Genomic DNA, 12,910 nt, shown 5'->3' on the forward strand with positions numbered 1-12,910 from the left:
TAAACGAATCCAGCTTAAAGCTTTTAGCCTATCAGTACATTCATGGGGGCGATATTACTATAACATTAGTTCTTATTTTACAAGTTCTCAGACCCCCTTTCTTCGCGTTAAGGCACATGCGCACTACAGTTGCCGCCTTTCTGTGTATTTAAAATTTTAATTCGTGACGAAACAAAATATAAGTAAGTTACTAATCGTTTTATCTTTATTTGACGTGTTAAGAGCCATTTATCAAATTTAAACAAACACATTACGACCAAAGCTTTAAAATATTAAATATTATTATTTTATACCAAATATCCAGTGGAGTACACCTTTTTTGCATTTCTTAATAGCAAACACCTTTACGCAATTAATTGCTGCGTTAAACACTCCCTTAACTGAACCTTTTTGCAAAAAAGGCAGTTGCCAACCAACTCGACCCCGCCAGAGAATAACCCAAGTACTCGTGAAACGTAAGGAGTGTAGCGCGTGGCGTTGGCACTTGACCCTTCTCTGGTATACAATATCTATCTGGTTATCGGCTTATCAAGGTTCATATTTAATGAATAGAAACAAAAGTAACGTTCTGTTGACTTGCGGCGATAGCGACCGGATTGAATCTAATTTACACTCGGGTGATTAAATAACAGGCAAAAGCAGTGGGGTACTAATGAGATAACCTAGTTAGCGACACCACTGTTTTCACTGCAGCTTAACACTATTTGTTTTTGGATGTTTATCTTACTCCTATCATGCTGTCGGTCGTAAATAAACAACGGTGATGATTTTTTTCTTCCCCTAAGGGCAGAGTTGAGGTGTGTGGGCTCTTGATTCTAAAGCTATGAATTATTACAAATAATATTTGAAAACAAATGGCATTTTCGCGTAATTCACAGTTTCTGAACACATGGTATACTTAAAAAAACTTCTTATATCTCTCGATTACAAGATTTTGAAAAAAAGCTACTTTGGACTACATTGGCGTAAATGACAGTATAACAATGTATCAATTTATGCCAATATTTCTGTCAATATAAAATCAGTAATAATTTAAATGTATGTATCTGGGATTAAATGTTATATTGGTGACGCATCTATGCTTGTTTTTTATATATTTATTTTTCTTTCTATTTTAGGAATGGGAAGGTGCAATGATTTTATGCAAGATCAAGCGGCACACGTAAGTAAGTATTTCCCCTTTTTATCAGATAGCCTACTTCTTGTGATTCCAGATCACTTCATCACTGACAAGCCGGAAACGTCCTTTGTAAATACTCAGGTGATAACAGACAAAATTCAGAGCTTGATAAAACGGGACAGACCGTAAGGTTTACGCTTCATTATTACACGTAGGCATGTTTGGAGGGCACGCTTGCATTTTGCGCAATGAAACTAAACCATTATCCTTTGCACAAATAAAAAATATGCATTATACAAACATATATAGCGTGTTTAATTTATTTTATAAAAACGTGTTGGTATTTCGGTTAGACACGCATTGCATCCTCTGAAAGTACAAGTTCAAACGGATCCATCAACAAAAGATTTAGGGGGGTAAATTGCATTAACCTAAGTTTTTGGCTCTATATCTTAATATTAGATTAATATTGTAATTATTATTAATAATAATAATTAATAATATTGGTTTAAACTATGCATTATCTTTTAAAATATATTTTAATTTACATATACATTTGGCAAACGCTTTTATCGAAAGCGCCTTACAGTGCATTCAATTTATATATTTTTTTGTCATAGGCCCATGTTTCCTCGTGATTCATCCCGTTGCTGTACCAATGCAATATACCAATTCATGCTTCGAGTTTTAATTGAGCTATAGAAACAATGAACATTTTATCAGTTTTTATATATATTTCCTGTGAAGCATTTCTGTTACATTTAACAGACACTGGGGATTGGGGATGTTGGAATATAACGGTTTAATACTAGTAATAAAAGTTTATTTAAGTAGCATTAATATGGGTTTACACATTATTAGTTTGGATGCGGTTGTAAGGAAGACATACTTCCAGATTTGTCTCTCAGCGACATCTGTCAGAATCCACCAGGTTTATAGCCACCATACTGTTTTGCAGACATTTTTTTCTTATACAAGATACTGCAGGTAACTAAATGTATTACATTTAATGTTGCAATTGTTTGTTATTGTTATTACCGTTAGCTGCTACCAGATCTTGTGAGGGAGAACTGTTTGAATGAACTGATACAATTCCCTTTATCATAGCAACTGTATGTTAATAGAGAGCAAATGTTATTTGCGATTGGCTTAATTCTTCGTTTGCTGTTAAACAGAGCACCATTTGGAAATTCCCGAATAAAAGTTTAATATTTGAGTCAGATTTGCATAAAATTAAACATTAACAAAACTCTATGAAACATACCCAATGAAATGTCTTAATGGAATAAGTTTTATAAGGTATCTAGAGATTATAGCCTATTAACCGTTTATTGCCAACCTAAGTTATCTATAGCAATACAATTTAAATGTGACAATGTCGAATAGAAAACGGCTTGACCATTTTCTTATAAATTTATAATAACATTTATTACTCTGCAAAGTGTTTAAACGTACAAACTAATTTATTATATTCTATGTTGCTGAGGTCGTTATTGAGCTTTTATTTTACAGCTTTTTTGTTGCCAATCCTTTTGGACGGCGCGGCTTATACACTTAATTTGCGCATTATAAACAATATAATTTCTATGAATAGAAACGTCATAGAAACAATATAAACTTCTATGAATAAATTCAGTAAAGTGCATCAACTAATAAAGGACAATCAATTTCCTACAATTAATACATTCTCGTAAATGATGCAGTATTGCAAATAATGTTTTTACGCTAATAAGCAGATGTTTGATTACATTAATTTGTTATATATAAAATGTCTAAATGTAAATAAAAACAGTCCGCTAAATTTAATTATTGATGCGTTATACACAAAACGGCCTTCAGTTGAGATGTTTGTTTTATTTCAGGTCAAGTTTGGGTACCATTTCTTATTACGACGTAATAATGACCCTATTAATGTATGTAAAATATGAGGTAAAACTTAACTTTATTCTTCACTTCCTTTCAGAGAAATCCGTTGTATTAAATGAAAAAGTAACATTTTATCACCAGTTTTTAAATTAACTTAAAAAGTATAATAAGATAATTCATTAATTGCTTGACTCTAGGCGTATTGACATGCTCATTAAAACAGAAAAAAATTGTTTCAAACGCAGTATAAAAGTTGACTATGTAGGCTTATTGTTTGGTTATTAGTGATGGTAATTTAGTGAAAGTCGTATCCACAGTAAATAAAACGAGTTCGTATGGAAAATACACATAATTTTTTTCCAGGAAATTTTGTGATATAAGAGGGAAACAATTCGTGCAGTTGTTTATGCATTTCGGGTGCGTACATTAAATAGGGTGAGATGTGAACTGTGTGGTCCTGCACGCGGAGTTTGGGTTCTGCTAGAAACACGAGACATGAACTCGCACCCATGCCTCATTAGAAACTTTCATATGTTAAGACATGTTCCGCACCCTTTCAAAGGTACGAGCATGATTGATCTGCAGTGAAAAAACATTGCAAACACCCAAACACAAACAGAAAGCCTAATTTCAGGCCCTGTCTCGAGTCTTTCAACTTTTGCCTTGGAATATGTTTTTCATATTCGCTTCTATCAGCATCCAAGATTTATGAAGCGAATCCTTCCACTGTACGTAGCTCACAGAGCAGTCTGCAGCCTTCAGGCGTTTTTAGGTATCTCTCCCATTTTAACAAAGCCCCAGAGAAAGGAAAAGCGGTCAGATGTTAATTAGAACCCGAGATCAATTAGCAGATAATAAATCATGACGTGTCAAAAGAACGCGCAGCGCTGATTTTCAACATTCATACGTGGAGACCGTATATAAAATCCTATACTATCTAAATATTAGCCCAAATCCCCGAATAAGAGCCGGAGGAAGTGAGAATCTGACCGCTGGCAGTTGGGTTGCTGAGTGGATGTCCCCTGATTCCCAAACTGGTTTCACATAGCAGTCGTGTGCAAATACACACGAGGATGTTCAGGTCCTGGTATTTGTAGAAATGCAAATATTATTAGAAATGCAAATGCCTGCATTTCCGATTAACTAGGTTAACGAATATTAGTTATTACTATTCCGGAGGATGTTGACAGTGTAATATGCTTGTCTCTTAAAATGTCTCATTACTCATCATATTCATATAATGAAGCATTATTTAAATACACACAACTGCAATTAAATTATATATTTTGTTGGCTTTCGCGTAGCACAATTTGTAGAGTATAAGGCTAGCAACCCCAAGGTCATGGGCTCGAATCCTAGGGAATTCACATCCACTCATAAATAAAATTATAAACAAAATAAGTTTCATTTTATCATGATTCTTTTTATTATATATTGTTATTATAATTTCTATAATCATTGAATTGAGAAATAAAGATTTGGAAAATAACGCCTCAAAAAACGAAATCTTGATGTTCCTTTGATAGTTTTGCTCACTTTGAATCACTGTCATGGGATCAGTCTTTCAGAAACGGGATATTGTGACAATTACTGGTGACGCGAACTGGGCATGTTTAAGTAACATTTACAGTAAAACAGGCTTCCTTTCTGGCTCGCAAAAATCTTTTTCTAACGTTTCCTGTTAAACTGTTGTTTTTTATTTTTGTCATTTCACTATGTGAACACGAAAACACAATGGGCATGGACACAATGACAGCGTTATCCCCTCGTGTCCAACAGACCACTAACCTTGAACGCAAAGCGCAACTGTTGGCACGCAAATTTTCTCAGGGATAAAGTTAATATGATGATATGGTAACTGCTCTTCTTAGATTTAGAGTTTTAAAAATAAAGTTTTAAAATGTAATATACTTTCAAAGCTTCAAAAAAAGTTTTTCTTAATATTTATGTCGCGGTTAACCGTTCGTCTAGAAAACTTTTATCGTTTGGTTCAGCAAACTTTATTTTAGGTTTTCGAATTATAATAATAATAATAATAAAAATAATAATAATAATTATTATTATTATTATACCATGACTTCATTTAAATATTCAGATTTTTCTAACTTAAAGGCTGTTCTAGGTTCAGTAATTGTCTGCCCCACAAATTAAATATTTTTTTATCCATTTTATGAACTCTAAAAGGATTTGCTCTATTTAAAATTAAAAAGCACCCTCCAAATTTTCTCATTCTGTCGTCCTCCCTTAAAAGGCATGACACCCTTTAATTTGTCAAGAGAAAAAGCTTTTTATCTGTACAATTCTCCCAGCCTTTGTCACGTTTGCCAAACATCAGTCGTGCAAACCAAATCCACTCTTGAATGTTGATAGTTGGATCTCGAAAATATAAAAATTACCAATAATTTATTGAATCTTTTTACTGTTTTGTATATACTTTTGGACATGTGAATAATGATTTTACACAGAGTGCAGAAACATATATGTTATATTTTGGGGTTGGGGTGGGTTTTTCCATATTGTAGTATAAATGATAAATGTCATGCACAGGTTCACAATGAATAGAAAACAACCATTGAAAGAGTCATGAAAGCATATTTTGTGAAGTACATTTTTCACAGAGAGGACCTTGGAATGTCCCATCGACTTAGATTTTCCCCAAAAATCACTTCTCTACTCTCTCTCCCCCACCTTTGTTTTAAAATGGGAAAGCTTTTAGCTTTTGAAAAGTATCCTTTTCCTATCTGAGCAGAGGCGGCAAGCCCATCATCACCTAACCCCTCTCCAGCTCTCCTATTGGTCGGAGTGTAAATAGCTGGCATTCCTGTTACAAAGAACCGATGATATGGAATCAGGGCAGTGGTGGTTTTCCAAATTAATTAAGACCTTTCTCCTGCCTAAAAGGGATCTGGGGCTTTTGTGTCTCTAATTAATTTAAAGCTCCGAATAAAAGAAGAATCTCTGTTTGTTACCATCACACGTACCGGTTCCTTATCCAAAGCTCAGGAGAACAGTCTTTATCGTTTCCATTTCCCCTCTGTTTTTCTCCAGTTGACCTCTTCACCGGCACAAGCTGGTGTTTATTTTATTATGCGAAGGTCTCATGTTGTTAGTCTGGGGAGATCGTAAGCTCATCTCTCTCCCTTGTTCTTTCTCTTTTTCTCCCTCCTGCTGCTACTGCAGACCACCGATTTGTGTCCCGTCTGTTGCCTTCAATCCGTTTCTGAGAATGCAGCTCGTGCATGGAAGTCCACAGACCACAGTTAAGAACAGCTACAGTAAGGACTTTATGCTCCTGTATGGCTTTATGGTAAAGCATTGCATTACCAGTGCAAAAGTCATAGCTTCGAACCCATGCAGGGAACACATATACTGATAAAAATGTATACCTATTTTAAGTTTCTTTGGATAAAAGCATCTACCAAATACATAAATGTAAAGATGTCCCCCTACAATCTATTTTCGTCTGCAGTTTATTCATTGAAGGATTGTAATGTGATTGCATTGCATAATAAAGTAAACCACTTTTGATCTATATAGGTGCTTACAGGGTTACCTTTTTTTAAAGAGTGCATTTTAAGACACCCTAGTGTCCAGAAGAATTTAGTAAAATGGCAATCCTTTACCTATCACCCCATACTGTCAAAAAAGGTACAAAACTGTACATTTTCTGTCGCTGGAGTGCTATGCTTTTTTGTGTATACTGTACAACTTGGTGTACAATATTATACCATATGGACCTATTGTGTAAAAGATTTTGTGCCAGTAAAATTGTAGGGGTACAAAACAGTTAGCTGTACCTTTAAAGCTACTCAATAGATCCTAAAAAGGTACAACATTGTACCTGTAAAGTTACAAAGCGGATCCTTACACTGCAAAAAATTATTTTCAAGAAAAAAAAATCTTAGTATAGTGTCTTGTTGTCAGTAAAAATAATAAAAAATCTTAAATTAAGATGCTTTTTCTTAATGAGCAAAATGACCCAAGAAAATAAGTCTAGTTTTTAGACCAAAAATATAAAATTTAACTGATTTTGTGCATAAAACAAACAAAAAAATCTGCAAACGGGGTGAGGAAAAAAATCTTGAAACATTTTTCTTAAAAATTTGCTTACCAATTGGCAGATTTTTTTGCCTGTTTTGCACACAAAATCACTTCAATTTAATATTTTTGGTCTAAATACTAGACTTATTTTCTTGGGTCATTTTGCTCATCAAAAAAGCATCTTAATTTAAGAATTTTTAGATATTTTTACTTAAAACAAGACAAAAATACTTAGAATTTTTTTCTTGAAAATATTTTTTTTTGCAGTGTAGTGTATCACCCCAGCGACAGAAAAGATACAATTGATGTGGATGCGATATCGGCCACAATAAAGCCTGGCCCACAGGAAATATCCATTATTTTAGAATTCTCTTTCCAGATGAAGCAAAGGATATTGCTTGTAAACAAAATAAGATATGAGCAGAACATTGAATTTATAGGAATTCTCCTTTAGTACATGTCCAAATATATAAGCACATCAAAACATGTACATAGAATTACACGAGATCTCCAATATTGAGTGTAATGTGACCCAACCAAAGTTTTTCCCTTTCACACAAATTAAGGTCCTTCATGATGTCATAAAAGAACCATTTTTGGCTGTGTGGTTCCATGAAGAACCTATAACTTCTGAAGAACCTTTCACAAAGGTTATTTGTAAAGGTTCTTTATACTACAAAAAATAGTTTTTCATAAAACTTTGACTGATTGATAACCTTTGTAACGCCTTTATTTTTATTAATGTTTGTGTTGACTCCCATAATATGGCCTTGAGAGAGAGAAGACAACCTCTCAACCAATCAGATTGCATGGCTGTACTTCTGATAAGGACCAGTGATCCATCATCTTTGTAATGGCTTCCATCTGACGTTAGTTTAGATACCTTTATGATGTGTGTTCTGTCAGTGAATGATAAGAGATCATGTGGTCCATTGAGGGTGTCTACAAAATGTCCTTACTGTGTATGTGTTTGTGCAGTCTCACATACACAGGTGGCCGCGTCTGCAAGTGTATGCGCACCTGGATTTGCTGGGTGTACGTGGGTGCAGTCGACTTGTTGACCCTGAAGACTATGGCATGACCATTGCTCATTGGGTAATGCAGGCCGACACCCCCTTACCGTTCATGGACAGTTATGGGAATCTCTTGCACTTGAAGAGCGGGTGTTAAGACTGTTTACAGATGACCGTACGGTTAGCGTTATGAGAGAGGTGTAGGTTGACCGCCGTGCCACGCAAAGTACGTACCAGCCGTATATTATGTTTGTCACACTTGCTTCATTTGCATCCATTAAGGCAGGTTTTGAAGATTGAATGACTGTTTTACAGTGAGAAAAATAGTACGGCAGATTACGTTACCTGTTTATAATTTAAGGATATTACAAACTGGTAACGTAATCTGCTGTAGTTCGGTTCGGTTTGTGGCGGCATTTACATTTTGAATTCCAAAGATCTTCGTCAAACTGTAATATGGAAACTATTATAATGACCGTCTGTGTATGATGGCTATGAAGATTTTCCAAAATACTGAGGGAAGGACAGATACATATACTGTAAAGCAGTAGATATTGCATATTGTTAACAATAACTTACAGATGAATGTTAAGTTTTACTGGTTATATGCCGTTATTTGTGCTCAAAGTATGCATTAATTTGTCATTTAGTATTTTTTAAATTACACTATAAAAAATTATTTGCTTCCTTACATTTTTTTGTTGAATCAACTTAGATTTTCAAGTCATTTTAACTTACTATTATTCATCGTGACTAGAGATAGAGTTGTTATAACTACAGATGAGTTGTTATAAGTTATATATAATGAAGTTGACTTTTTTAAAATTATATTTTATAAGTTGTAGCAACTCATCTCTAGTCAAGATAAATAATAGTAAGTTGACATGACAAAAAAATTTAAGGCAAAGATTTTTACAGTGTAGTAAGCAATACACCATAAAAATGTAAAGTTTCTTTTTTTGTTTTGTTCTACATTTTGTTTTAATTTCAACTTACTATTATTTATCTTGACTAGAGATGAGTTGTTATAACTACAGGTGAGTTGTTATAACTTATAAAATTAAGTTGACTTTTCTCAACTATATTTTATAAGTTGTGACAACTCATCCCTGTTGACATGACTTGTAAATCTCAGTTGATTTAACAAAAAAATGTAAGGCAGCAAAGTATTTTTACAGTGTAGGGATAAGCTGAATTCAATCTTATTTGTAAATTTTACATGCATATTAAATAGTTTGTTTTTGTTATATATATGTGACATTTACTGTCAAAATTTGTAATATAATTTCTCAGAGATAGCATTTATTACCAATATACTGAACCATCTGTTTATATTTTAATAACCCCTGATGATAGAGTCCAGACATCAGAAAAATATTAGCCTGTTTTCTATGTTAGATGAGGGAAACATGCATGCGGTTTGGATGTGACCAAGAATGGACACAAATTTTTGGGAGACAACATACTTTGTGGGAATTCTGTGAATTAAAATGACAATCCTGCACTTACTTAACTGGAACATAATAAAAATGCTTTAAAAACGTAATGGAGAATATTTACATCTTTACCTTGTTGAAAACTTTACTTATCATGAAAAGGTTGCATATTGCCCGTACTTGAATGTGAAAAGAGAATTGATTCAGAATTATGAATTAATGCTATCAATAATTCAATGTTATCAAAACATATTCTAGCTCCAGACAGCTGTGTGAAAAGAGATAATGTGCTATATTTTGCAAAGTTTCAATCCCTTATTGTATGCATTTATGCATATTGCTTTAAATTACTATTGCCTTTGTGTAATAACATTTGTGACCCTGGACCACAAAACGAGTCATCAGGTGCAAATATTTTAAATTGAGATTTATACATCGCATGAAAGCTGAATAAATAAGCTTTCCATTGATTTATGATTTGTTAACATAGGACAATATTTGGCTGAGATAAAACTATTTGAAAATGTGGAATCTGAAGGTGCAAAAAATCATTAAGAAAATCATCTTTAAAGTTGTCCAAATTAAGTCCTTAGCAACACATAAAACTAATGATAACTTAATTTTTTGATACATTTAAGGTAGTCAATTTACAACATATCTTTATGGCACATGATCTTTATTTAATATCCTAATGATTTTTTGGCATAAAAAATTATTATTTTGACCCATACAATGTAATGTTGGCTATTGCTACAAATATACCCCTGCTCCTTATGACTGCTTTTATGGTCTAGTGCAGTGGTTTTCAAACTGGGGGCCGCGAGATGGTGCCAGGGGGGCCCCAGTTTTATGACATTTTATTAAATACATTAATTTAACATGAATTTTGTGTAATTAAATCTAAAAAAAATAGGCTACTAGTCAAAATCACTACTTTTTTTGTATAATTTAATGTTTTTTTTTTTTTTTATTAAAATGTTGAGTTTTATAACAGTTTTTTGTCACAAATGTTCTTTGGGGGGCCGCGAAGGAATGCACCGTACACAAGGGGGGCCGCACTCTGAAAAAGTTTGGGAACCACTGGTCTAGTTCAAGGGTTTTCAAACTGTGGGTCGCACAGTGAGATAAGGTGGGTCACGCAAAGTCGCTTGGCTGTATGGTGAATGACACACAAACGTTATTTTGATATTGCATTAAATACATTTCATAAAAAATTTAAAAACTACTTAATTATAAAAGATAAAATGTGTTTCCTTACATTTTCATTTAAAAATATGTTGGTGGGTCCCAGGATAGATTATATGCAAAGTGGGTCGCAAAATAAAAATTTGGGAACCCATGTCTAGGGCAGGGGTCTGCAATGTGGTGCCCACGGGCACCAAGTTGCCCGCACAGAATCTGTGAGGTGCCTGCGAAAGCACATTCTGTTAATAGTTTCAATTTTAATATTTTTGATGACATATTTTTATATTAGCTTGGCTTGCTTTACGTATGTTAACATTCTAAACAATATATATATATATATATATATATATATATATATATATATATATATATATATATATATATATATATATATATATATATATATATATATATATATATATATAATTCAGTTACGTATATAATTCAGTTACGTATATATATATATACACACACATATATACACACACATACATACACATATATTTATATGTGTATGTATGTATGTATGTATGTATGTATGTATGTATGTATATATGTATATATATGTATATACGTAACTGAATTATACTTTTGTCCAAACCAATCCTTAATTTGTAGTTTAATTGCTAAATATACTTTACCTACATATTTCACCAATGCTTAAATAAAACATTTCAAACATGACATTTAATTGTTGTCAAAAAACAAACAATACTTTTCGTTTTTTGTCAGGCAGCCTAAGCTGCTCCTCTTTAGCTCATTCAGCATTACTGATTCTCAATCATTGACTTCTCATCACCTGAGAAATGCCACGACACGCCGCCTCAATCCTTTCACTATAATGCATCCCTACAAACACTCCTCAACATCGAGGGAAACCGAACAAAACGCAGGGATTTTCTCAGGATTTTCTTCTATTTTCACTAGTCAAAAGAATCGTGATTTGTACGAGCATGTTATTTGTTTTTGTGTCTCCTCCTCTACTCTCGGTCACACAAAACTCTTTTTACACCCTCAGCCAGATTGAAATATGGAGCGAATCTTGGGCGAGCGGAGAAAAGAAAAACAGACAACGGGCTGAAGCCTCTTGCTGCAGCGTGTTGTAATAACCTCCCATGTGGATAAAGCGAGAGGAGTAAAAACACATTAATGAGTCGAGGGTAAAAAGAGAAAACCGTGTTTGGGTCTAATTTCTCTTTCCATTCATCTTCTCTGGTTCGGTGTGGGACGTGGAACGATGGGATATTTGGCACAGCTCGCGTGTGATGATATTTATTGAAGTGTGTTTATGCTCTGGACCTTCTCAAAGTGTCATTATGATTTTAGAGTTTCATTTATGAGGTCTTATTTAGTGTCCTGCATCTTTCAGTGTTGTCTTGTCTTTTTGTGATTAAAACTGCTTCTAAAACTGTTTGTGTAGTTTGTTGATGTCTTATGGGTTTTGTGGAGTCACAGTTGTCTGAGAGTAGTTTGTTTGTCTTTGCAATTTTCCTAAAAGCTGGAGCTCCCCTTTGTGGTCCAGCAGTGATCTGCAGTGTGGTGGGATGGACGTAGTCAAATCCTGAAGGAATGAGGGAACCCTGATCTAGGTCAGACAACAGCGAATCAGCAAACAGCAAAGGATATGATTCTTTAAAATCACTGCTTTTGTCAAAATACATTTTTTAAATTTTATTTAAAATAATTAGATATAATCAAATAACTTTCTCATGTTTCTGTTCATGCATTGTTGCACATAAATGTTTAAATTTTATGAGACTGTAGATCTAACACACGTACTGCATACTGTCATCATTGAGATTTAAAGCACACACACACTCACTTTCAGTTGTTTGGCCGTGGCACTTTGGGTTAAGTTTGTGTTTATGGTGCGTTGTGGTGCGGTGAGCATCAGAGGTGGGACGCTTCTCTAATGTTGTATCAGGTGACTCTGTATTAGGCGTGTTTGTACGCACGCATGCACACGTTTGTGAGGCGCAGGCCTGAGATGCCTCACTCTCTATCGTGATGGACCACTTCACCTTTCACACACCTGACTATGCGACCTGGGTGGCAGGACATCAGTGGAGGCTCATGTGTGCAAACACACACTTAAAGTGCACAATTATCTCTCTCTCTTTCTCTCTCTCTTTCTGTCTCTCTCTCTCACACACTCATAGAGGATTGTGCTAGGAATGTAAAGGTCATGGGGTCCCATCTCAGGGAACAAACATATTGATAAAAAGGCATAGCTTCAATGCACTGCAAGT

General features: G+C 34.2%; 1 long non-coding RNA gene across 1 annotated transcript; it reads left to right on the top strand.

The window, feature by feature from the left end:
• Positions 1-98: 98 nt before the first annotated feature.
• LOC141358976 (uncharacterized) lies at positions 99-12,052 on the top strand. The gene is made up of 3 exons (XR_012365570.1): positions 99-797; positions 1,119-1,166; positions 11,680-12,052. It is a non-coding gene; the product is annotated as an uncharacterized lncRNA (long non-coding RNA).
• Positions 12,053-12,910: the final 858 nt, after the last annotated feature.

Source organism: Misgurnus anguillicaudatus, chromosome 22, assembly GCF_027580225.2.
Source record: "Misgurnus anguillicaudatus chromosome 22, ASM2758022v2, whole genome shotgun sequence".
In the NCBI taxonomy this organism is placed as follows: domain Eukaryota; kingdom Metazoa; phylum Chordata; class Actinopteri; order Cypriniformes; family Cobitidae; genus Misgurnus; species Misgurnus anguillicaudatus.